The following is a 22,132-nucleotide window of genomic DNA, read 5'->3' on the forward strand; positions in this document are numbered from 1 at the left end:
AACAACAACCAAATTCTAACAGCACACACAGAAACTTCCCTCCCTCAAGATTTGAAAGGATCCTGTCTCCTGATTGGTTCTCTGGTCAGGTGACAGCCAAGCTTACTGAACTTGTTAACCCCTTACAATCAAAAGAGATATAAAGTATGTTTGTTTATTAACTCCTTCTATCTGTTTATGACAAGCATGGTCTGCAGTGCCAGGAGAGGCAGGAAGCCTGAAGTAGCACTGCCGCTGCGCTGCTGACCTGGAGTCGACGGAGGTAAGCCCGGTGCCCCAATCTCATGCCCCAGCTCTGACCACCCCCCAAAAGCCAGAGCCCTCTCCTGCACCCCAAACCCCTCATCTCCAGCCCCACCCCAGAGCCTGCACCCCGCAGGCCAGAGCCTGCACCACTTGCCCTCACCCCAACCCCCTGCCCCAGCCCATCTTGGCCCCAAGCCTATACCTTGAACCCCTCATTCCCAGCCTCATCCTGCAGCCCTCGCCCCTGCACCCCAACCCTCTGTCCCAGCCCTGAGTCGCTCCCACACCCTGAACCCTTCATCCCCAGCTCTGTTGGGTCATGGGCATCACCAATTTTCTTTAACTGGATTGCCAGAAAAAAAAAGTTTGAAAACCACTGCTCTAAATGACTACACAAAGTGCAGGGCAATGAATTGAGTGCATGGGGTTATCAAGTGAGTTCAGATCAGAGGTCCCCAAACTGTGGGGCTCCCCCATAAGGGGCATGCAGGAACATCCGGGGGGGGGGGGCTGGACCAGCCCCCACAGGGGGCAGAAAGGGAGCTCCACCTACCTCCTCCCCACCCTCAGCTCTGCTCCATCCCACCTTCAGTTGCAGCTCCAGCTCCTGGCTCCATCCCCACCTCAATGGAGCTCTGTTCCTGGCCCCAGCCTTGGCTGCTGACTGTGGCTCCATTCCCTGTCTGGGGCCAACGGTGGGGGAGCCTGGCTGCAGCTTCACCCGGCCATGGTCCTGTGCCACCTGGCTGCGGACCCTAGCCACAGCCCCGCTCCCAGTCCCACCCCAGCTGCAGCTCCAGACTTGGCTCCCTTACTCCTGTCTGTGTCCCATCCCCCCACTGCCAGAGTCGCAGCCTCACTCACAAGCCTGATTCAAGGGGCAGTGCGCAGCCCTCAAAAGTTTGAGGACCGCTGGTTTAGATCCTTGAGACTCAGTCATTGTGGTTTCATAACTTTTAATGTCCATAACCTATTGCTGGCAAACTTAGAGTTGGTTATTTCTAAAATTAATCATAGATACTTAGGGCTGGAAGGAACCTTGAGCAGTCAAGTTCATTAAACCTAGACCATCCTTGAGCAGATGTTTGTATAACTTGTTTGTCCAGCCCGTTCTTTAAAATCTGCAATAATGGGGATTCTACAATCTCCCTTGCAAGCCTATTCCAGACCATAACTACCCTTCTAGTTGGAAAGTTTTCCCTAACAGCTAACCTAAATCTCCCTTGCTTCAGATTAAGACCATTACTTTTTGTCCTATTGTAATGCCAACAGACCCCAGTCGTTGGCAGGCGGGATAGATCATGGGGCCTTTGGAGCTTAGTGCATGAGCCTCTACTGCATGACCTAAAAGCCATATAGCTCCTAGATAAGGCTGTAGAGCAGATCTCAAACTCAAATCACCACGAGGGCCACATGAGGTCTAGTACATTGGCCCGAGTGCTGCATCACTGACACCTTTTCATACAAAGATACAAAAGCCTCCATCTCTGCCAGTGGCCCTGCCCCCACTCCATCCCTTCCCCAAAATCCCTGTCCCAACTCTGCCCCCTCCCTGCTCCTGTTCCAACTCCTTCCCCAAATCCCCGCCTCTTCTCTTCCTCCTCCCCTGATTACACCATATCCCTATTCCTCCCCCCTTCCTCCTGGAAAGTCCTAAGCACTGCCAAACAGCTGTTTGACAGCAGGAAGCGCTGGGAGGTAGGCAAAGGAGCGAGGACGCGGCGTGTTCGGGGGAGGAGGGGAGCTATGGCAGGCCGCAAGAAATAAATCCACGGGCCGCATGTTTGAGACCCCTGCAGTAGAGCAAACTCATTAATATATCCCTTTCTAAGTGGTCTCGGTGCCACTAGATGGGACAGAACACCACACCCAGGAGGTGCGTGGGTTACATTACTGTCAGAGGTCATGTAAAACAATTGGTCACAGTCCTCTTTAACATATTTGTTGAAGACTGTTATCAGGTCTCCACTCAGTCTTCTTTTCTCAAGACCAAATATGCTAAGTTTTTCAACCTTTCCTCATAGGTCAAGTTTTCTAAACCTTTTATCATTTTTTGTTGCTCTCCTCTGGACTCTCACCAGTTTGTCTATTTCTTTTGTGAAATGTGGCACCCATAACTGGACACCAATATTCCAGTTGAGGCCTTGCTAGTGCTGAGTAGAGTGGGACACTTAGCCCACCCCGTCTTACACGACACTGCCGTTAATAGGCCTCAGAATGATATTAGCTTTTTTCACAAGCATAATCTTTTCATCTCCAGCCTCATCTCTGGAAGGAAAGAGGATGCTTGGGGGCGGGGTGGAAGAGTAATTGAAAATGGTGATCAGCATTTCAGACTACACAAAGTGTTGGAACTATTCCAGCCTTTTCATCAGGAATTTCTTTGTCTTTCAACTATAGATCGCAAGATAGTCCTCCTTGTAGTGTAATTAACACTTCACGTACAAACATAATTGTCATAAACAGATAAGAAAAGTTAATAGCACAGAAGTACTTTATATCTCGTTGACTGTAAAGGGTTAACAAGTTCAGTAAGCCTGGCTGTCACCTGACCAGAGGACCAATCAGGAGACAGGATACTTTCAAATCTTGAGGGAGGGAAGTTTCTGGGTGTGCTGTTAGAATTTGGTTGTTGTTCACTCTGGGGGCTCAGAGGGACCAGATGTTCTTCTTTTCTCAAGACCAAATATGCTAAGTTTTTCAACCTTTCCTCATAGGTCAAGTTTTCTAAACCTTTTATCATTTTTTGTTGCTCTCCTCTGGACTCTCACCAGTTTGTCTATTTCTTTTGTGAAATGTGGCACCCATAACTGGACACCAATATTCCAGTTGAGGCCTTGCTAGTGCTGAGTAGAGTGGGACACTTAGCCCACCCCGTCTTACACGACACTGCCGTTAATAGGCCTCAGAATGATATTAGCTTTTTTCACAAGCATAATCTTTTCATCTCCAGCCTCATCTCTGGAAGGAAAGAGGATGCTTGGGGGCGGGGTGGAAGAGTAATTGAAAATGGTGATCAGCATTTCAGACTACACAAAGTGTTGGAACTATTCCAGCCTTTTCATCAGGAATTTCTTTGTCTTTCAACTATAGATCGCAAGATAGTCCTCCTTGTAGTGTAATTAACACTTCACGTACAAACATAATTGTCATAAACAGATAAGAAAAGTTAATAGCACAGAAGTACTTTATATCTCGTTGACTGTAAAGGGTTAACAAGTTCAGTAAGCCTGGCTGTCACCTGACCAGAGGACCAATCAGGAGACAGGATACTTTCAAATCTTGAGGGAGGGAAGTTTCTGGGTGTGCTGTTAGAATTTGGTTGTTGTTCACTCTGGGGGCTCAGAGGGACCAGATGTTCTTCTTTTCTCAAGACCAAATATGCTAAGTTTTTCAACCTTTCCTCATAGGTCAAGTTTTCTAAACCTTTTATCATTTTTTGTTGCTCTCCTCTGGACTCTCACCAGTTTGTCTATTTCTTTTGTGAAATGTGGCACCCATAACTGGACACCAATATTCCAGTTGAGGCCTTGCTAGTGCTGAGTAGAGTGGGACACTTAGCCCACCCCGTCTTACACGACACTGCCGTTAATAGGCCTCAGAATGATATTAGCTTTTTTCACAAGCATAATCTTTTCATCTCCAGCCTCATCTCTGGAAGGAAAGAGGATGCTTGGGGGCGGGGTGGAAGAGTAATTGAAAATGGTGATCAGCATTTCAGACTACACAAAGTGTTGGAACTATTCCAGCCTTTTCATCAGGAATTTCTTTGTCTTTCAACTATAGATCGCAAGATAGTCCTCCTTGTAGTGTAATTAACACTTCACGTACAAACATAATTGTCATAAACAGATAAGAAAAGTTAATAGCACAGAAGTACTTTATATCTCGTTGACTGTAAAGGGTTAACAAGTTCAGTAAGCCTGGCTGTCACCTGACCAGAGGACCAATCAGGAGACAGGATACTTTCAAATCTTGAGGGAGGGAAGTTTCTGGGTGTGCTGTTAGAATTTGGTTGTTGTTCACTCTGGGGGCTCAGAGGGACCAGATGTTCTTCTTTTCTCAAGACCAAATATGCTAAGTTTTTCAACCTTTCCTCATAGGTCAAGTTTTCTAAACCTTTTATCATTTTTTGTTGCTCTCCTCTGGACTCTCACCAGTTTGTCTATTTCTTTTGTGAAATGTGGCACCCATAACTGGACACCAATATTCCAGTTGAGGCCTTGCTAGTGCTGAGTAGAGTGGGACACTTAGCCCACCCCGTCTTACACGACACTGCCGTTAATAGGCCTCAGAATGATATTAGCTTTTTTCACAAGCATAATCTTTTCATCTCCAGCCTCATCTCTGGAAGGAAAGAGGATGCTTGGGGGCGGGGTGGAAGAGTAATTGAAAATGGTGATCAGCATTTCAGACTACACAAAGTGTTGGAACTATTCCAGCCTTTTCATCAGGAATTTCTTTGTCTTTCAACTATAGATCGCAAGATAGTCCTCCTTGTAGTGTAATTAACACTTCACGTACAAACATAATTGTCATAAACAGATAAGAAAAGTTAATAGCACAGAAGTACTTTATATCTCGTTGACTGTAAAGGGTTAACAAGTTCAGTAAGCCTGGCTGTCACCTGACCAGAGGACCAATCAGGAGACAGGATACTTTCAAATCTTGAGGGAGGGAAGTTTCTGGGTGTGCTGTTAGAATTTGGTTGTTGTTCACTCTGGGGGCTCAGAGGGACCAGATGTTCTTCTTTTCTCAAGACCAAATATGCTAAGTTTTTCAACCTTTCCTCATAGGTCAAGTTTTCTAAACCTTTTATCATTTTTTGTTGCTCTCCTCTGGACTCTCACCAGTTTGTCTATTTCTTTTGTGAAATGTGGCACCCATAACTGGACACCAATATTCCAGTTGAGGCCTTGCTAGTGCTGAGTAGAGTGGGACACTTAGCCCACCCCGTCTTACACGACACTGCCGTTAATAGGCCTCAGAATGATATTAGCTTTTTTCACAAGCATAATCTTTTCATCTCCAGCCTCATCTCTGGAAGGAAAGAGGATGCTTGGGGGCGGGGTGGAAGAGTAATTGAAAATGGTGATCAGCATTTCAGACTACACAAAGTGTTGGAACTATTCCAGCCTTTTCATCAGGAATTTCTTTGTCTTTCAACTATAGATCGCAAGATAGTCCTCCTTGTAGTGTAATTAACACTTCACGTACAAACATAATTGTCATAAACAGATAAGAAAAGTTAATAGCACAGAAGTACTTTATATCTCGTTGACTGTAAAGGGTTAACAAGTTCAGTAAGCCTGGCTGTCACCTGACCAGAGGACCAATCAGGAGACAGGATACTTTCAAATCTTGAGGGAGGGAAGTTTCTGGGTGTGCTGTTAGAATTTGGTTGTTGTTCACTCTGGGGGCTCAGAGGGACCAGATGTTCTTCTTTTCTCAAGACCAAATATGCTAAGTTTTTCAACCTTTCCTCATAGGTCAAGTTTTCTAAACCTTTTATCATTTTTTGTTGCTCTCCTCTGGACTCTCACCAGTTTGTCTATTTCTTTTGTGAAATGTGGCACCCATAACTGGACACCAATATTCCAGTTGAGGCCTTGCTAGTGCTGAGTAGAGTGGGACACTTAGCCCACCCCGTCTTACACGACACTGCCGTTAATAGGCCTCAGAATGATATTAGCTTTTTTCACAAGCATAATCTTTTCATCTCCAGCCTCATCTCTGGAAGGAAAGAGGATGCTTGGGGGCGGGGTGGAAGAGTAATTGAAAATGGTGATCAGCATTTCAGACTACACAAAGTGTTGGAACTATTCCAGCCTTTTCATCAGGAATTTCTTTGTCTTTCAACTATAGATCGCAAGATAGTCCTCCTTGTAGTGTAATTAACACTTCACGTACAAACATAATTGTCATAAACAGATAAGAAAAGTTAATAGCACAGAAGTACTTTATATCTCGTTGACTGTAAAGGGTTAACAAGTTCAGTAAGCCTGGCTGTCACCTGACCAGAGGACCAATCAGGAGACAGGATACTTTCAAATCTTGAGGGAGGGAAGTTTCTGGGTGTGCTGTTAGAATTTGGTTGTTGTTCACTCTGGGGGCTCAGAGGGACCAGATGTTCTTCTTTTCTCAAGACCAAATATGCTAAGTTTTTCAACCTTTCCTCATAGGTCAAGTTTTCTAAACCTTTTATCATTTTTTGTTGCTCTCCTCTGGACTCTCACCAGTTTGTCTATTTCTTTTGTGAAATGTGGCACCCATAACTGGACACCAATATTCCAGTTGAGGCCTTGCTAGTGCTGAGTAGAGTGGGACACTTAGCCCACCCCGTCTTACACGACACTGCCGTTAATAGGCCTCAGAATGATATTAGCTTTTTTCACAAGCATAATCTTTTCATCTCCAGCCTCATCTCTGGAAGGAAAGAGGATGCTTGGGGGCGGGGTGGAAGAGTAATTGAAAATGGTGATCAGCATTTCAGACTACACAAAGTGTTGGAACTATTCCAGCCTTTTCATCAGGAATTTCTTTGTCTTTCAACTATAGATCGCAAGATAGTCCTCCTTGTAGTGTAATTAACACTTCACGTACAAACATAATTGTCATAAACAGATAAGAAAAGTTAATAGCACAGAAGTACTTTATATCTCGTTGACTGTAAAGGGTTAACAAGTTCAGTAAGCCTGGCTGTCACCTGACCAGAGGACCAATCAGGAGACAGGATACTTTCAAATCTTGAGGGAGGGAAGTTTCTGGGTGTGCTGTTAGAATTTGGTTGTTGTTCACTCTGGGGGCTCAGAGGGACCAGATGTTCTTCTTTTCTCAAGACCAAATATGCTAAGTTTTTCAACCTTTCCTCATAGGTCAAGTTTTCTAAACCTTTTATCATTTTTTGTTGCTCTCCTCTGGACTCTCACCAGTTTGTCTATTTCTTTTGTGAAATGTGGCACCCATAACTGGACACCAATATTCCAGTTGAGGCCTTGCTAGTGCTGAGTAGAGTGGGACACTTAGCCCACCCCGTCTTACACGACACTGCCGTTAATAGGCCTCAGAATGATATTAGCTTTTTTCACAAGCATAATCTTTTCATCTCCAGCCTCATCTCTGGAAGGAAAGAGGATGCTTGGGGGCGGGGTGGAAGAGTAATTGAAAATGGTGATCAGCATTTCAGACTACACAAAGTGTTGGAACTATTCCAGCCTTTTCATCAGGAATTTCTTTGTCTTTCAACTATAGATCGCAAGATAGTCCTCCTTGTAGTGTAATTAACACTTCACGTACAAACATAATTGTCATAAACAGATAAGAAAAGTTAATAGCACAGAAGTACTTTATATCTCGTTGACTGTAAAGGGTTAACAAGTTCAGTAAGCCTGGCTGTCACCTGACCAGAGGACCAATCAGGAGACAGGATACTTTCAAATCTTGAGGGAGGGAAGTTTCTGGGTGTGCTGTTAGAATTTGGTTGTTGTTCACTCTGGGGGCTCAGAGGGACCAGATGTTCTTCTTTTCTCAAGACCAAATATGCTAAGTTTTTCAACCTTTCCTCATAGGTCAAGTTTTCTAAACCTTTTATCATTTTTTGTTGCTCTCCTCTGGACTCTCACCAGTTTGTCTATTTCTTTTGTGAAATGTGGCACCCATAACTGGACACCAATATTCCAGTTGAGGCCTTGCTAGTGCTGAGTAGAGTGGGACACTTAGCCCACCCCGTCTTACACGACACTGCCGTTAATAGGCCTCAGAATGATATTAGCTTTTTTCACAAGCATAATCTTTTCATCTCCAGCCTCATCTCTGGAAGGAAAGAGGATGCTTGGGGGCGGGGTGGAAGAGTAATTGAAAATGGTGATCAGCATTTCAGACTACACAAAGTGTTGGAACTATTCCAGCCTTTTCATCAGGAATTTCTTTGTCTTTCAACTATAGATCGCAAGATAGTCCTCCTTGTAGTGTAATTAACACTTCACGTACAAACATAATTGTCATAAACAGATAAGAAAAGTTAATAGCACAGAAGTACTTTATATCTCGTTGACTGTAAAGGGTTAACAAGTTCAGTAAGCCTGGCTGTCACCTGACCAGAGGACCAATCAGGAGACAGGATACTTTCAAATCTTGAGGGAGGGAAGTTTCTGGGTGTGCTGTTAGAATTTGGTTGTTGTTCACTCTGGGGGCTCAGAGGGACCAGATGTTCTTCTTTTCTCAAGACCAAATATGCTAAGTTTTTCAACCTTTCCTCATAGGTCAAGTTTTCTAAACCTTTTATCATTTTTTGTTGCTCTCCTCTGGACTCTCACCAGTTTGTCTATTTCTTTTGTGAAATGTGGCACCCATAACTGGACACCAATATTCCAGTTGAGGCCTTGCTAGTGCTGAGTAGAGTGGGACACTTAGCCCACCCCGTCTTACACGACACTGCCGTTAATAGGCCTCAGAATGATATTAGCTTTTTTCACAAGCATAATCTTTTCATCTCCAGCCTCATCTCTGGAAGGAAAGAGGATGCTTGGGGGCGGGGTGGAAGAGTAATTGAAAATGGTGATCAGCATTTCAGACTACACAAAGTGTTGGAACTATTCCAGCCTTTTCATCAGGAATTTCTTTGTCTTTCAACTATAGATCGCAAGATAGTCCTCCTTGTAGTGTAATTAACACTTCACGTACAAACATAATTGTCATAAACAGATAAGAAAAGTTAATAGCACAGAAGTACTTTATATCTCGTTGACTGTAAAGGGTTAACAAGTTCAGTAAGCCTGGCTGTCACCTGACCAGAGGACCAATCAGGAGACAGGATACTTTCAAATCTTGAGGGAGGGAAGTTTCTGGGTGTGCTGTTAGAATTTGGTTGTTGTTCACTCTGGGGGCTCAGAGGGACCAGATGTTCTTCTTTTCTCAAGACCAAATATGCTAAGTTTTTCAACCTTTCCTCATAGGTCAAGTTTTCTAAACCTTTTATCATTTTTTGTTGCTCTCCTCTGGACTCTCACCAGTTTGTCTATTTCTTTTGTGAAATGTGGCACCCATAACTGGACACCAATATTCCAGTTGAGGCCTTGCTAGTGCTGAGTAGAGTGGGACACTTAGCCCACCCCGTCTTACACGACACTGCCGTTAATAGGCCTCAGAATGATATTAGCTTTTTTCACAAGCATAATCTTTTCATCTCCAGCCTCATCTCTGGAAGGAAAGAGGATGCTTGGGGGCGGGGTGGAAGAGTAATTGAAAATGGTGATCAGCATTTCAGACTACACAAAGTGTTGGAACTATTCCAGCCTTTTCATCAGGAATTTCTTTGTCTTTCAACTATAGATCGCAAGATAGTCCTCCTTGTAGTGTAATTAACACTTCACGTACAAACATAATTGTCATAAACAGATAAGAAAAGTTAATAGCACAGAAGTACTTTATATCTCGTTGACTGTAAAGGGTTAACAAGTTCAGTAAGCCTGGCTGTCACCTGACCAGAGGACCAATCAGGAGACAGGATACTTTCAAATCTTGAGGGAGGGAAGTTTCTGGGTGTGCTGTTAGAATTTGGTTGTTGTTCACTCTGGGGGCTCAGAGGGACCAGATGTTCTTCTTTTCTCAAGACCAAATATGCTAAGTTTTTCAACCTTTCCTCATAGGTCAAGTTTTCTAAACCTTTTATCATTTTTTGTTGCTCTCCTCTGGACTCTCACCAGTTTGTCTATTTCTTTTGTGAAATGTGGCACCCATAACTGGACACCAATATTCCAGTTGAGGCCTTGCTAGTGCTGAGTAGAGTGGGACACTTAGCCCACCCCGTCTTACACGACACTGCCGTTAATAGGCCTCAGAATGATATTAGCTTTTTTCACAAGCATAATCTTTTCATCTCCAGCCTCATCTCTGGAAGGAAAGAGGATGCTTGGGGGCGGGGTGGAAGAGTAATTGAAAATGGTGATCAGCATTTCAGACTACACAAAGTGTTGGAACTATTCCAGCCTTTTCATCAGGAATTTCTTTGTCTTTCAACTATAGATCGCAAGATAGTCCTCCTTGTAGTGTAATTAACACTTCACGTACAAACATAATTGTCATAAACAGATAAGAAAAGTTAATAGCACAGAAGTACTTTATATCTCGTTGACTGTAAAGGGTTAACAAGTTCAGTAAGCCTGGCTGTCACCTGACCAGAGGACCAATCAGGAGACAGGATACTTTCAAATCTTGAGGGAGGGAAGTTTCTGGGTGTGCTGTTAGAATTTGGTTGTTGTTCACTCTGGGGGCTCAGAGGGACCAGATGTTCTTCTTTTCTCAAGACCAAATATGCTAAGTTTTTCAACCTTTCCTCATAGGTCAAGTTTTCTAAACCTTTTATCATTTTTTGTTGCTCTCCTCTGGACTCTCACCAGTTTGTCTATTTCTTTTGTGAAATGTGGCACCCATAACTGGACACCAATATTCCAGTTGAGGCCTTGCTAGTGCTGAGTAGAGTGGGACACTTAGCCCACCCCGTCTTACACGACACTGCCGTTAATAGGCCTCAGAATGATATTAGCTTTTTTCACAAGCATAATCTTTTCATCTCCAGCCTCATCTCTGGAAGGAAAGAGGATGCTTGGGGGCGGGGTGGAAGAGTAATTGAAAATGGTGATCAGCATTTCAGACTACACAAAGTGTTGGAACTATTCCAGCCTTTTCATCAGGAATTTCTTTGTCTTTCAACTATAGATCGCAAGATAGTCCTCCTTGTAGTGTAATTAACACTTCACGTACAAACATAATTGTCATAAACAGATAAGAAAAGTTAATAGCACAGAAGTACTTTATATCTCGTTGACTGTAAAGGGTTAACAAGTTCAGTAAGCCTGGCTGTCACCTGACCAGAGGACCAATCAGGAGACAGGATACTTTCAAATCTTGAGGGAGGGAAGTTTCTGGGTGTGCTGTTAGAATTTGGTTGTTGTTCACTCTGGGGGCTCAGAGGGACCAGATGTTCTTCTTTTCTCAAGACCAAATATGCTAAGTTTTTCAACCTTTCCTCATAGGTCAAGTTTTCTAAACCTTTTATCATTTTTTGTTGCTCTCCTCTGGACTCTCACCAGTTTGTCTATTTCTTTTGTGAAATGTGGCACCCATAACTGGACACCAATATTCCAGTTGAGGCCTTGCTAGTGCTGAGTAGAGTGGGACACTTAGCCCACCCCGTCTTACACGACACTGCCGTTAATAGGCCTCAGAATGATATTAGCTTTTTTCACAAGCATAATCTTTTCATCTCCAGCCTCATCTCTGGAAGGAAAGAGGATGCTTGGGGGCGGGGTGGAAGAGTAATTGAAAATGGTGATCAGCATTTCAGACTACACAAAGTGTTGGAACTATTCCAGCCTTTTCATCAGGAATTTCTTTGTCTTTCAACTATAGATCGCAAGATAGTCCTCCTTGTAGTGTAATTAACACTTCACGTACAAACATAATTGTCATAAACAGATAAGAAAAGTTAATAGCACAGAAGTACTTTATATCTCGTTGACTGTAAAGGGTTAACAAGTTCAGTAAGCCTGGCTGTCACCTGACCAGAGGACCAATCAGGAGACAGGATACTTTCAAATCTTGAGGGAGGGAAGTTTCTGGGTGTGCTGTTAGAATTTGGTTGTTGTTCACTCTGGGGGCTCAGAGGGACCAGATGTTCTTCTTTTCTCAAGACCAAATATGCTAAGTTTTTCAACCTTTCCTCATAGGTCAAGTTTTCTAAACCTTTTATCATTTTTTGTTGCTCTCCTCTGGACTCTCACCAGTTTGTCTATTTCTTTTGTGAAATGTGGCACCCATAACTGGACACCAATATTCCAGTTGAGGCCTTGCTAGTGCTGAGTAGAGTGGGACACTTAGCCCACCCCGTCTTACACGACACTGCCGTTAATAGGCCTCAGAATGATATTAGCTTTTTTCACAAGCATAATCTTTTCATCTCCAGCCTCATCTCTGGAAGGAAAGAGGATGCTTGGGGGCGGGGTGGAAGAGTAATTGAAAATGGTGATCAGCATTTCAGACTACACAAAGTGTTGGAACTATTCCAGCCTTTTCATCAGGAATTTCTTTGTCTTTCAACTATAGATCGCAAGATAGTCCTCCTTGTAGTGTAATTAACACTTCACGTACAAACATAATTGTCATAAACAGATAAGAAAAGTTAATAGCACAGAAGTACTTTATATCTCGTTGACTGTAAAGGGTTAACAAGTTCAGTAAGCCTGGCTGTCACCTGACCAGAGGACCAATCAGGAGACAGGATACTTTCAAATCTTGAGGGAGNGGAAAGGATTTTCTTTCTTTGTGTTAAGATCCAGAGGGTCTGGGTCTTGGGGGTCCCCAGGCAAGGTTTTGGGGGGCCCAGAGTGTACCAGGCACTGAAATTCCTGGTTGATGGCAGCGCTACAGGTTCTAAGCTGGTAATTGAGCTTAGAGGAATTCATGCTGGTACCCTAACTTTTGGACGCTAAGGTTCAGAGTGGGGAATTGTACCATGACAATAATCAATTCACTTTACCCCTGGGAGACAGGGAAAGGTAATTATCCCTATTTCTCAGACACAAAGACTGAAAAATTGAAAGGTAAAGCCAGGAATAGAACTCAAATGTTCAAGCCACCAGCCCTGAGCTTTTTTTTTTTAAATATGCTGCTAAACTGTTTTTATGAGAGAGCTGTATCTTTCACTACAGCAGTTCCTGGAATCTTCTCTGTACATTGAGTCTGGTGATTGTATTTTACATCTAATTTTTTTAATTTATAGTAGCACCGAATTTCCCAACTAATTAGGGCCCTATTTTGCTAGGCTCTGTTCACACACATAATGAGAGACAGTCCCTGCCCCATAAACCTTACGGTCTACATTGATAATACAAAGGGTTGGTGCGGCCTCCCAGACACAAAGAGGTGAAGTGACTTGCCCAAAGGCCATCCAGCAGGTCAGTGGCTGAGCTTGCAATAGAACTCTAAGTATCCTGATTGCTAGACTAGTGCCATCCACTAGACATACTGCCTCACTGTACTTGTACAGCTCTAAACTCATCATTTTATCTACTGGTTAATGTTCTTGTCCAAACAGCAACAAAAATTAGAACTGGTTGGAAAGTGTCACCTTTGGAAATTTTTATCTTTTAATTTCTTTGAAACATATTATCTATTGTGGACAGTTGATGCTTTCTGTGAAAATTTTTGTGGTAAAAACTTCAGACCAATATACGACCTCTTTAAAAAGTTATGATCCGCTTTGAATAGAAATACAAAGGCAGCCTTAACTATAGTTGTTGCTGCAGTTAGAGTATTGTATTTTATTTAGTGACTTATATGTAGGGCCCTACCAAATTCATGGCCATGAAAAACATGTCATGGACAGTGAAATCAGATCTCCCCAGTGAAATCTAGCTGAGGGAGGGGAGGGACAAGGATGGGGATGCCCCAGCTGGAGGCTGCTGCTGGGCCCCTGGCTCCAGCTGCTAGTCCCCTCTGGGCTGTGGAGGGATGGGACTTACTCTTCCCCTGCACAGCCATTCTCAGAGGGGGATGATGAGACCCACTTCTCCAGGTACCTACCCAAGACTGGTCAGCAGCCCCAGAGCTTCCTGCAGCCACAGGAGGTCGCCAGAAGTGGAGATGGGTCTGATCTCCCCTCCCCACCAAGCGTGGCCATGCCAGAGAAGAGCAAGTCCTGTGCCTCCCCGGCCTAGCTGGGACTAGCAGCTAGGAGCTCCTGTGTGGGATGCTCCCAGAAACACAGAGGAGATCAGACCCACCTCCACCTTTGGGAACCTCCTCCGGCTGTAGGAAGTGCCAGGAGTGCTGCCTTCAGAGCCCAGCCCAGAAGTGAGGGCGGCAATACCATGATCCCCTACAACACCATTGACCCATGCACACACTATCCCATTTTGGGTCAGAACCCCTGCATATATAATACCATGAAATTTCAGATGTAAACATCTGAAAATATGAAATTTTCAAATCCTGTGGCTGTGAAATTGACCAGAATGGACTGTAAATTTGGTGGGGCCGTACTTACATGAAAGCAGTTTATAAAGTACAGATGCATGAACAAGTTTCCCTTATCACACTTTAGTGGTGTGACATGGATGTTTGCACCACAAAGTAACACTGCCCAACAGTTTAGGACAACAAAATTAAGAATACAGTAACCCACTGAAACTGTAAGGAGAATCTAGGTAGGTAGGATGTAGTTAACCTTCATGTTCTGCCTAACCTCTGGTTTAGGTAACACCTCAGATGGAGCATCTCTCTATATTGGCTGTTACAGTCAGTAGCTCAGAATATAAAGTCTAAGGAGAAAGTGTTATGGTCACAGCACGCACAGAAAAAATATATAAAAAATCATAAAATACTCTTGCTAGAAGAAGAACAGGAGTACTTGTGGCACCTTAGAGACTAACAAATTTATTTGAGCATAAGCTTTCATGGGCTACAGCCCACTTCATTGAAAGCTTATGCTCAAATAAATTTGTTATTCTCTAAGGTGCCACAAGTACTCCTGTTCTTTTTACAGATACAGACTAACACGGCTGCTACTCTGAAACCTGTCATCTTGCTGGAAGGTTGCAGTGTAACACTACTTTTATTTTAGATTTCAGAATGATAACACGCAGTAACTAAAATCAGAGAGATAAAGCAGGGTGCTGCCAAAGGCAGAGAAGCACAACTTGTCCCATCTTAGGCAGGCTGGTTGGCTGGCTTTAGACTGACTGCTGCTAGGCCCAGATTGCACACTTCCTTAAGACCCCCTTGCCTGCGATCAGGACCAGGAAACCTCCCCTGGGAGATTTAAAGTGACCACTTACAATTTTAACAGTGTTCAATACTGTCATAAATAGATGGGTAAGGGTTAATGTTTCTTTTACCTGAAAAGGGTGAACAAAGGGAACCAAACACCTGACCAGAGGACCAATCAGAAAACTGGATTTTTAAAAGTCAGGGAGGGAATTGGGGACTCTATGTCTTTTGTTTCTCCCGGCTATGGTGAGAACATCTTTCTTTCTACCTCCAAGCTTCTTTCTACTCTTCTGTACCAAGTGTGAGTACAAAAGGAAAGCATAGTTGATATTGTAAGTTGTATTACCTGTGTGTAATTGCTGGAGTGGTTTAATTGCTATTTTTTAAATCAGACTGTTATTCATATGTTTCTTATAAGCAATATCCTGTATGATCTCTTAATGCAGTGTTTAAGTTTTTAGCATCTATGTAATTTTCTTTCTTTTTATATAAGTTTCTTTAGACTTGTTGGAGTTTTCTCTCTGGGTAGATTAAAGGTACAGGGAGGGGATCTCTTTGTGTTAGATCTACGGAGGGTGCTCGCAGCACCAGAGATGGTGGGAGGAAAGAGGTAGGATTTATTCGTTCCTGTGTCTGAGGTTTGTCTTTTGTGAAGAAAGGAGACAGGTTTTCTTGTATTGTGATGAAAAATGATACATCAAAACTCCCCAGGTTGCCAGAGAGAACGGCTGGAGGGAGGGGGAAGGAAGGGAGGTATTTCCCGCGGTAAGACCAGGACCTGGGTCTTGCGGGGGGTCTCTCCAGGGGAGGTTTGGGGAGATCAGAAAGGGGGTCCCCCAAGGAAAGATTTGGGGAACCCGGGCTATTAGGAGCCATAATCCTAATTGGTGGCAGCGATATCAGATCCAAGCTGGTAGAAAGCTTGGGGGAGTTCATGCTAAGCCCCCAGATTTTGGACTCTAAGGTCCAGATTTGGGACAGAGGCTTTATCACAAATACACAAACCACCGCCCCCCACACCCCAAAGAAAGAAAGAAAGAAAGAAAATGTCTGCTGATTGTCTTCTGTTTGCTAGCCATACAGCATGTCCTTGCTGTGACTGGAAAGTGCATACCCTGCCCAGGAGGCTGGATATGGTTCAGAGGGCAATGTTACTATTTTTCCAAAGAAATCCAGGACTAGGATGCCAGTAAGGAGTTTTGCAGTTCACATAATGCCACACTTGCTGTGATAAAAGAACAATCACAACTGGTAAGAATAAGAAATTTCATCTGATCCTCTCCTAGCAAAGATCTTCATGGAATTACATAATATGGCTGGATCCCTTGTGTAGGCATAGATGGTGCTGCAGACATGGGCATTGGTGGGGGAAGGACAAGATTCTTGAAAATAAGAGACTGGTCAGATTATTTGAAAATTGGACACTCAAAAATATAACTTTCAAAACCCTACCTGTTGTGGAACCTTGCTGTGGAATTTCATAGTAAAGTTCAGTCTAACGCTAGCAGGAACATACCAAGATGTGCTTTCTATGCAAGCACTCTTTGGCTTCTCTGCTGAGACTACCATGGTGCCAGTTCTGATGGTAGTGCTTTTGGTAATGAGGGCAGCCTGTCTTTCTGAAGTGGACAGAAGTCCATAAAAAGTATTCCATTAGGCCACCAAGCAGATAAGTGGTAACTTCTGCTCGCTTTGGGTGATCTGTCCTGGATTTACATGTGCGAGATAGAGGTTAGATGGTATCCTGATGCCTGAACCATACCGTCTTAAAATTTGAAAAATAATGTTATAGGGTTTACCATGACGGCCCTTTTTCAAAGTGTAGTTCTGTCTTGAAAAGCGACAGTAAAAATATCAAACCTGGTCTCTATGGTTATTGTCTGTCAGTATCTACAAGATCTTGGTTCTGCCTGTCAGCCCAAAAAATTCTCCTGGGCTCTTTACATCTTTCTGCAGGCCAAACCATGCCCTTGCTAACACCTTGGCAACACCATTGGCCCTAACAGGTTTGCACAAATGTAACTAGCTGCCTCTGCTTTTCAGTTTCTTCCTGAGCACCTGTCCTGTCTGCCACATCTCCCCACTTCCTCTGGACACCATTGCCCTCCTCCCACAGCACTTCCAATGTCACTTTCATTCTTTCCCATGTTGGTCTATGGAACAGCACTATCTACAGGAGCAGCAGAGGTGGAAGGGGGAGACCAGCAGTCCCGGCTGCCCATTCTCACCATTAGCAGAGTTAGCTCCAGGAATGCACCCTACTATATCCACTATCCTATTCATAATCTAAATCTATAGAGCATTATAGGTACTGATAAGAATATGTTTCCCCCGCATTACAGGAGACTATTAACTCCTATAAAGGAAATGAGGATTACTGGCTTGGACTAAGCAAAGGAGGAGAGGGATGGCAGTGGGTGAATGGATCTCCCTTTACTAATACCATGTAAGTTATTTCAGCTGTGACTGGCAGGTATGGGGGACATTGGCACACCTGACTGGTCAAACCCAGAAAAAAAAAATTGAGTTGTTCCCAAAGCAGAGTTGAGGAAGTGTCTGCATGGAATCTTGTTGAAAGTTGGTCAACAGATTTCAAAACAATCAAAAGACTATGTTGTGGTTGCTGGTTAGTTTTGATTTGTTGTGAGGTCTGTGTGTGTACATGTGAAGGAGGGTAGAGCCTACTGGTGGTCCTGTTGCTTATTTGAAATGCCAGATTCACAATGGAATCAACTTTATTCCCATGTATTCATCCTCTCCAGAATTCAGTTGGAAAATGATGGCCAAAACTTGAACTGTGCTTTCCTTATCATGAAGCAAATTGCTACTGTAGACTGCACATCTCTAAGATACTGGATCTGTATCAAAGAGTCCAGATGAATTTTGTCAATCATCAGTGAAAGGTTTGTTTGATGCAAGTTGCAAATGAAATTTGTTTTCTGTGCTATGTTGGAAGCATATCTTCTGGAATGGTGGCTGAAGTATGAAGGAGCATACAAATGTTTAGTATAGCTGGCACAGAAGTACCATGCAAACACCTGTTCTCTCTTTCAGGTGACATGGTAAACAAGAAGTGGGCAGCATTATCTCCTGAAAATGTAAATAAACTTATTTGTCTGAGCGATTGGTTGAACAAGAAGTAGGACTGAGTGGACCCATAGGCGCTAAAGTTTTACATTGTTTTATTTTTGAATGCAGTTATTTTTTGTATATAATTCTGCATTTGTAAGTTGAGCTTTCATGATAAAGAGATTGCACTACATTACTTGTGTTAGGTGAATTGAAAAATACTATTTCTTCTGTTTTTTTACAGTGCAAACATTTGTAATAAAAATAAAGTGAGCACTGTACACTTTGTAATCTGTATAGTAATGAAAATCAATATATTTGAAAATGTAAAAACATCCTAAAATATTTAAATTGTATTCTTTTATTAACAGTGTGATTAATTGCACGCTTTTTTTAGTCATTTGACAGCCCTAGTAAAAATGTTTAAATGTAAAAAAATGATTTTTAAAATAAATTAAAAAGTTTTTTCTTTACCTGTTAAGCACTTAAGACTTTAAAATAAAGTGATGTTTTGTACTTGACTCTCTAGTTTCCTAATTCTTAATAGACAAAAAAACGTGTGCGCAAAATTTGAAATTCTTCTAAGTAGTTTCACATTTTAAATGCTCATCATTGCTGACAGGTCCAGGACCACATTAACATCCTTGCTGTGGGGAAAAAGCAAGTAGCTATCAACACCACCCTCCAGTATATTGAACTTCTGCAAGTCAAGAAAACTGAAAAACGTTGGCTAAGGTATTCTCTTTCATCAGGGTTTGCTATTTGAAGTCAATGAGACTTGTGCTCTGAAGTCACTTAGCTAACTTTGGCGGGGGGTGGGAAAAACTTATGTGCCTAAATATGGGTTTAGGAGCCTAACTTCAGATGGCTATTTTTGAAGATGCGGGCCTGTGTACAGAAAAATATTCACAATAGCTTTGATAATGTATTGGAAGTTAATCAAGATTGGATGCCTTTATGAAAGACATGCTTTAGTCAAATAAAAGTTATTGAGCTCACTACAGGGATAACAGGACAAAAGTTAAGGGCTTCTGACATACAGATGGTCAGACTAGTTTAGATTCTAGTGGTCCCTTCTGGCCTTAAACTCTCTGAATCTATGAACTTTAACTGCCATGGTAGTCTTAATTATGGCAGACTATTCATGTAAGTAAAATTACTTGCTTATGTGTTTTCATAATTATGGCCTTAAATGTCAATATTTTGTTTTGCATCTCAGCAATTTTGTAAAATTCTATTGACTCTCTACCAATACTGCCAATTAAAAAACAAACCCACAACATTTATTATTTGCTTTATTATAAATTTTTGTCTCAACTTGCCATATTACAGATGTTTCTATTAGTGTTACAAAGAATCAGTTGAATTAAATCACTTCTTAAAAATGATTGAAATCACTCCAGACTGGGCTGGGGAGGCTTGGCAGAATTCAATTTTTATGTTTTTTTACATTTTGACTATCTATTTTTATTTTTTTTTTTAAAGATTTTTATTTTTAAAGTTTCTTGGTTGCCCAAAATTATGGAATTTAAGCATTTTTTCATTTTTTATTTGAATTTTCATAGGCATGGGAAATTAAGGATGTATAGCACACAATAAGTTAATGACACTAGATGTTGAGATTCCAAATGGTAAAGCTTCATTTATTTGTAACAAGCCTAATTCAAGAGTGGAAATCAGAGAGTTTTGCCCCAAAAGTCTTCAGATCCCACAGCTAGGAGGCTTGAGCTTAAAAAGAACATTGTGGTCCTTTTGTTACAGGTACTGGAATGCCTAATTATTTTGTCAGAGCCAGCAGAGGAGTCCCTGGCCATCCCACTGCTGAACAGCTCTGGCTCAGGAGCAGCAAATGATGCCCCATACTCCCAGCTGGTGAATGAGTCAGCAAGGCTGCAGGCCTAAGAATACTGAATCTGTGTGGGTATAAAATGCAGAGGAGTTTGCAATCCTGGCCTGTTGGAGCAGAGACCATCACAGTCCTGGCTGGGGAGGAGGATGCGTCCCCAGCTGTGGTGAGGCTTCCCTGCTGCTGAACAACTCCAGTCTAGGGGAGGCAGACAGTCTGCCATGCTCCTGGCCTTTGAGTGAGTGCATAAGTGGGGCTAAGGATACACAGCTGTGGGCTCAGAATACTGGATCCCTGTGGGCACTAGGGACATGAGAGCTAATGCATGCCAATTACAATCTGTGGATATTTTTTAATTGATTTGTGTCTCAGGTGAAATTGATGTTTACTGACAATTTAAATCAAATCCTTCCAAGCCTAGTGATGGTCTGGCTGTCAATGGGAAGAAGTCATCTCCACTGGGAAGGAAGTAACTGGATTCCTCCCCCACCCCCCCATGCTTGTGACTGGTCAGGCATTTGTACAAAGGGTTCCATAATAGGGACAGAAGGTTCTGAATTATTAGATAGGGGTAGGGTGTGTAATGAGGAGCAAGGGCCTGCTCAGACAGGGACATATGAGGCCAACTGCCAGTGTGGAAGGACCTCAGGTGCTTAGGTCACTTAAGCCTAACATTAACAGAAGGGGAAGAGAAATGGAAGGAGGGATCTGGAGACCCACCTCCCTTTGCGCCAGTACCATAATCCCAGCATGCGGAAGGGAAAGAATCAGAGAGAGTTAGTGATCTACTATGGTGTGGAACTAGTCCAGGAGCCCTCTGGAGAAGTGCCCTTGCCTGTGGGGTGGGGAAGCTCTTTGTAATATAGCTTTAAACCTGTGTAGGACAGTGTTTGGCTTTTCTAGCTGGGATGTGGTTCATTAGGAAAGGGTGCTAGCAGAGGCATCTACACAGTCCAGAGAAATGAAGCTGGAAAGTGGGCTAGGCCCAGCTGCTCCTTTCACTGGTGAAATCCTGAGCACTACTGCTGCTGTGCTTCCCTGAACCTAGTGGGAAGTGGTCAGGTGCAGTCACAGAGAAGTGGCAATGCCAAAGGCCAATGGAGTAGCTGCTGCTACAGCAAAATTTACAACCATGGCAAGTGGAGGCTGGGTGCTGCAGACAGGAAGAAAGAGTCTGAGAGGGCTTAAAGGAGAGAATTGTTAAAGAAGTGAGGTAGGACAGAAAGAAGAGAATACATCACTGCAGAGCCTATGAACAGTAAGAAGGATATAGAGCTAGACAAGCTCTGAAGGGGCAGTGGGTGAGTGCTATACAACTCTGCAAGAAGCTGCCTCTAGAATGTAATGTGAGCATGGCTACCTGGTGGTTCCTGAATACTATCAATATTTACTACTGCCAATCATCATAAGAGACAGACAGACATCTGAGACTCCCAAATGGATTACTCCATGTAGGTTGGTGCTTAGATAGAAATGTGCTCAATGCTTTATAAATACCTTTCTTTGACCCTGATATCTGAAAATATATTTAAGTATTGAATAACTCTGCAAATCTCAGATGGTGGATTACATAGGCGATGCATGGGGGGGGCATGCAAGGTCAAGTGCCCCCCAGATTTCTGCTCAGCCTCCCGAGAGGAGAAAGAGAGGGGCTTTCTCCTGCTGTGCCTGCCCCCTGGCACATTCAGTCCCTGGCTCTGGCCACCAGGCCAGGCTGGGATGGAGTTGCTTCTCATGTCAGCTGAGAGTGGCTGCTCCAAGTTACTGCCTCTGTGCAATGCGACGGCTGCCTTCAGTAACCCCGCTGGGCAGGCAGTGGTGGCCTGCCCCCTCTGCTTCCTGCCTGGACTCGGCTGCCAGAGACAGGGGCTGAGCAAGCTGGAATCTCCACTCTCCCAGGCACATTTCTGGCTCGCTCGGCCTCTGCCCCCAGCAGCCCAGTCTGGGCAGGCTGCTGCCACCTCCCTAGCCAGGCTCTCTTTCAGGCAGCTGCTGCACTGCAGAGAGGCAGCGCCCTGGAGCAGCCATCCTCAGCTGCTGTGAATAGTGGCTCCATCCCACTCCCTGCCCGGGCTTGGCTGCCAAGAAGAGCAGCCAAACATGCCAGAGGGAGGTGCAGTGGGAGGAACACAGAGCCCCTTCCCCTCCCCCCTGCAGATAACTGGTGAAACAGGAGAGCACAGAGGGCTCCAGGCTGGGCACAGG

The 22,132-nt window shown here is 43.5% G+C and overlaps 1 pseudogene; it reads left to right on the plus strand.

Moving 5' to 3' along the window:
- LOC116827667 (C-type lectin domain family 2 member B-like) overlaps nt 1-17,892 on the plus strand; it is a 20,539-nt pseudogene extending 2,647 nt beyond the window's left edge.
- Nucleotides 17,893-22,132: the final 4,240 nt, after the last annotated feature.

Source organism: Chelonoidis abingdonii, chromosome 1 (genome assembly GCF_003597395.2).
Source record: "Chelonoidis abingdonii isolate Lonesome George chromosome 1, CheloAbing_2.0, whole genome shotgun sequence".
NCBI classification, from domain to species: domain Eukaryota; kingdom Metazoa; phylum Chordata; order Testudines; family Testudinidae; genus Chelonoidis; species Chelonoidis abingdonii.